Genomic DNA, 4751 nt, shown 5'->3' on the forward strand with positions numbered 1-4751 from the left:
CCACAAGGAAACCTAACTTGTCATTTTAAATTAAGTGTGGCTTCTTTTGTTCATCTTCCTACATAAAAGGCTGCATTAAAGATGCAGCGGCAGCGGCCTCTCCCCCGTAACCACAATTAGAGTAAGAGCAGTGACAAGTCATGTACTGGGGAGGGAGGCAGGAAAAGACGGAGCAGAGGGACAAACATTTAAGGACAGAAAGGGGCTGACCACCTCCGCCTGCAGGGAGTCTTGCCCAGCAGAGGGAAGCCCTCGGGTCCCAGCATTTGGCAGAGATGGGCTAAGAAGGCGGTAGGCAAGGTGCGGGGACCTGGGTAGGACCTAATGACAAGCTCGATACAGGGTCATTTCTTTTTCTCACTAAGACAGCAGAGTCCACTTGTGTGCAGAGAATCCGAACTGAACCAACGCTGTGCTCCCAGGGAGTCGGGTCCCAGCTTCCTCACCTGCCAGCTGGCTCATTGTCGACCCTGCCCTTAGCCTCTCTGGGCTTTGGTTTCCGCTCTGCAAAATGAATGATAAAAACTTTCTGACAAGGAGGGTTGTGAGGATAAAATGAGATAATTTTTGAAAGAGTCCACAAGTATAGCGGGTGGAGTGCTATAAAAATGTCGAGAGTTATTTTTATGATCATCACTAAAAGAACCAGAGGGGATGGCCACATGGGAGACGGGTTCGGAGGTGGCTTTGCAGTTGGCACTGTGGCGTCCCCAGGGTGGGCAAAGGCTCGCTGCTGTGGGCCCCGCTTCCCACCATCCACCAGGCTATAAATCCTCCTGCCTGGAGGCCTGCAGTCAATGACACGCGAATACAAGAAGATGCCCGCTGGCCTCCAGGGAGCCCACTCTGAGGTCCGGCTCAGGCTCCAGGACCCTACCCCTGAGGACAGGCCAAGGCTAGACTTTGCCTGAGGCCACGCCCTTGCTCAGCTCCTTCCCCTCCCCTTCCCTGCTGCCCTTTCAGGTTTCTCTCTGAACACTTGCTTCAAGCTCTGCTTCTGCCTAACTGGGCCTCCTTCTAAGCAAAGGCCCTGTGGCCACTCTAGTTCTGGTTGAAGTCACAGTGGTCACAGCCCAGGGCAGGATGTGGTGGGAGAGGCAGGGAAGATGCCAAACCCCTGGGGCTGGGTCAGGCCGGGCACCTGCTCCACTGATGGGAGCCAAAAGGATGAGAGGAGCAGAACCGCCAGTGTGGGAGGCCACGCCCTCCCCTCTGGGACCTGCAAATGTGGGCGCTGCTGCAGAATGACCAGAAAGCAAACCACCCCCTGGGATTCTGCACACAGCAATGCAGGTCCCTGAAACGGGGCTGGGGTCTGTCCAGGCTGCGGGGACCCTAACCCGCCAATGCTAAAAGCTCTGCACTTCCATAGGGGTCCCTGGGGGTCCCTGGAAGAAGGAATGGAGACTGAGGACCAGGGGAAGGAGGGAAACAAGACAGCGCTGGCTTCTGGGCCACACTGTCCGCATGTCGACACTCCCTTTCCCGCGTCTCTTTCTCCAACCCAGGAGGAAGCCCACTCTGAGACTCCCTGTGCTCCCCACACCCGAACGGAGAGGACAGCCCCCATCCACCCCTAGCACCCACCCTCCTCTCCCAGAGGGCCAATCCAGCCCTGGCGATCTCCTCCCCTTTGCATTTTCTTCTAGTTCCAGCCCGCGGCCCTGCACCCTCTCCCACCTTCCCACCCTTTGTCAATAGCTCCTTTCACAAGGTCCTCATTACCCACTAATTGTCCAAAATTTCATTCCCTCCTCTTTCTTGGTTAAGGATTGATTTAAGGCATGAGTTCAATATCCCCGACGGTCTCCTAACGCTTATTAATTCCCGGCGCCTCCAGCCCCCTGCAGAGCCGGCTCGCCGCGCCCCGCCCCGCCCCGACGGGTACAGCCAGCAGGACACTCGAATGCGCGCTCCAGCTGGTGGCAGGGAACGGATGGCGCCCGGCCCAAGGGACCGCGACGGAGACGCCATCGTCTCCTCCCGGACCGGCGGCAGAGGTTTGCTCGGTGGGGGAATGACCTCCACCTTTTTCCAGGCCGAAATCAACGCAGCGGCGGGAATCCACGAACGCCTGCTCCCCACCCGGCCCGCCTCTCACGGTCCGTCCCAGGGCTGGAGGCCACCTAGGGGCTCCTCCCCTCGGGGACTGGGCGTTGGGTCCCCACGCGGCTGTGCGGCCGATCGGGGAGTGAGCTGGATGGCGGCATCCACGGGCAGCCGTGCCCTCTGCTTCCGCGTGGGTTCAGTCAGTGGGGAGCCCCGGGAGCAGAGGGGTGGGGGGTGGGGGGGATGAGTGTTCCTTCGCCTGGCCCCCTCCCTCAGGGCCGCCTTGGGCTGGGTGAAGGTCGCAGCTCCTTTTGGTGGCCCTCTGAGCACAGGGCTCTCTCCCCTCCTCCTGGTCCCGGTGAGAGCTCCCTTTCCTCGCCCCTCCGTGTCTAGGAGTGAAAACAACCCCACAGTCACTCACCCCCGGGCACGGCACCATCCCTCGTGGGTTTTCTGCACGCTGCTCACACTCTTTATTCAACTCTTGTCAAATTATCCAAATCGAGCATGCCATCTATTTCCTGCCAGAACCCTGAGCAAGATACCTCATTTTACCAAGGAGGAAACTGAAGGTCACAGAGGACCAAAGCTTTCCCTCAGTTGGTGGCAGGGCTCCGGCCTGCTGCCTCCATGTTGAATGAGATTTTGCTAGGCTGACCATTCTGCATTTCCCCTCCATCCCTGCCTGGCCACAGGGCACGTCTCTTTTTATCTGGGCCATACCTGGAGGAGGACTTGAAGGTCCCCTGGGCTCAAAGGGCCTGTCCCTGTTAGAGGTAGCAGCAATAGTGCCACTCAAGGGCTCCCCTCCTGGGCACCCTCCCGATGTGGGGGTATCCACCTCCTGTGCTTGACATTCTCCTCATACAGTCTTCATATGTAGCCCTCGGATGACGACATACCTATTTTTTTAAATGCCAAGGCCATCTCTACTACCATCCACCCCCAGCTGAATCAATAGCTTTGGGGTTCAAATTTCTACCAAGGGCCTCTCCTTTCATATAAATCTTTCACTGCAGAAGATGATTATTTAGGTCATAAGCTTCTATCTGAGCTTCTCCCGTGAGCCAGGGATTGTGCCAGACCCCAGAGTTAACCTAGGGGCAGGGGAGGGAAACAGCCAGCTTCAACTAGACACAAAATGAAATGAGATTTACAAAGCGAATGACAAAGGACTTGCTGTCCCTTCCCCTTCTCTAGGGAGACCGGGGAGGTTTAGAGGGACAATCCCAAGCCCTGTGAGCTATTTACGAAGGCTTCAGCCCACCTTCCGCCAAGACCCATGGGAGCTGTGACGCTGCAGGGAAACCCAGGCAGCCTGCGTCCTGCAGAGACTACCCTTGGACAGTCTGCCATTAAGTCCACAGCCCATCCCAGGCAGATCAAGGCAACATTCACCTTTACAGCCAGGGGCGTCTTCTGAGAAGAGTCTTCAGAGAGGCTGGCCAAGCCCTCCTCAAAGGCCTGACACGTGTGTGCTCTCCCTCTCCCCTGCCGTCATAGCACCTTGTGGTTGGCCACTTGGTCAGGGCTTTGTGGTTTATTCTTAGCACCTCGGTCTCAATTATTCCACAGGGGCTGGGAACCCAAGGAAACTGCCAAGTCCATGTATACCTGGCCCTGAATCCAAAAGTCATCTGCAAATCCTATTGCCATCTATTCCACTGCCACCTTGAGATGGAACGGCAATCACCCCATAAAGGCTCCCCAGTGGGCAGGATAAGGGAAGAGAGGAATGGGCTTGCTCTGTGATGGACCTCTGGAGACAGCCCCACCCCACCCCTTCCAGGAGGGAACGAGGCATGTGCCCAGGGCTTACTCAAGAGAAAGCTCACCCCAGTGCACTGAGACGTGTGCATGGGAAATGGCTTGGCTGGGAATCAGGGTGCCTGGGTCCTCACCCACACCTGCCAATGAGCTCTTCCCCCTCCGGGCATCTGCTGCAAAATGGGAGTTGGGTCAGGTAAGGAAACTGCTGTGAGTATTGTGACCCTGTGTTTTTCCAGGGAGAAGGAGGAGCAATGACCCCAACCTGGCACTGCACTCTGGTCAATCAGTCTCTGTAAAGCCCTTCCTGAAGTAGAGCCCCAGCGAGGAAACCCAGCCAGCCCTCACCCCTGGGCCTGTCTCAGCTGTTGGAAGGAGCTATTTGAGGGGCCAGGACAGCTCACTCCAAAGGAATTCACAGCCTCCAAGCCCTGGCAGACACCTCCCCTCTCCCAGACGCTCCTCCTGGCTCCGGGCCATCCTCTCCCAAGCCTCAACTATATAGGACAGCACTGGCCAATATGGCAGCCACATGTGGCTATTTCAATCTACATACATTAAAGTAAAATTTAAAACTCGGCTCCCTAGTCACACTAGCCCATTTCAAGTGCTCAATGGCCACATGCTGCCAAGTGGCCGTCACAGTGGTCAAGCAGGCATGGGACATTCCCATCACTGCAGAAAGTTCTTTGGGATGGCATTGGTCCAGAACTTTGTTTTAGGAAAGTGTCTCTTCTAGCATCCCTAATTCCTGTCTGCCACGGAGTCAGCCCACTTTCTCTGGTTCTCTGCACTGCAGGGGATGCTGGGTGGTTTCAGAATGAAACTTGGCCACAGGTGACCATAGGGTAGGGGTTTTCGTCTGCCCCAAGGGATGGTACTGGTCACTTCAGTCACTCACAGGTCCTGAGAGGGACACGGTCAAACTAATGCTC

General features: G+C 56.5%; 1 long non-coding RNA gene across 1 annotated transcript; it reads left to right on the forward strand.

Moving 5' to 3' along the window:
• Nucleotides 1-1952: 1952 nt before the first annotated feature.
• On the forward strand, nt 1953-4390 carry LOC143655209 (uncharacterized). Its single transcript, XR_013162108.1, has 3 exons — nt 1953-2102; nt 3250-3520; nt 4056-4390. It is a non-coding gene; the product is annotated as an uncharacterized LOC143655209 (long non-coding RNA).
• Nucleotides 4391-4751: the final 361 nt, after the last annotated feature.

This window comes from Tamandua tetradactyla, chromosome 14 (genome assembly GCF_023851605.1).
Source record: "Tamandua tetradactyla isolate mTamTet1 chromosome 14, mTamTet1.pri, whole genome shotgun sequence".
Taxonomy (NCBI): Eukaryota; Metazoa; Chordata; class Mammalia; order Pilosa; family Myrmecophagidae; genus Tamandua; species Tamandua tetradactyla.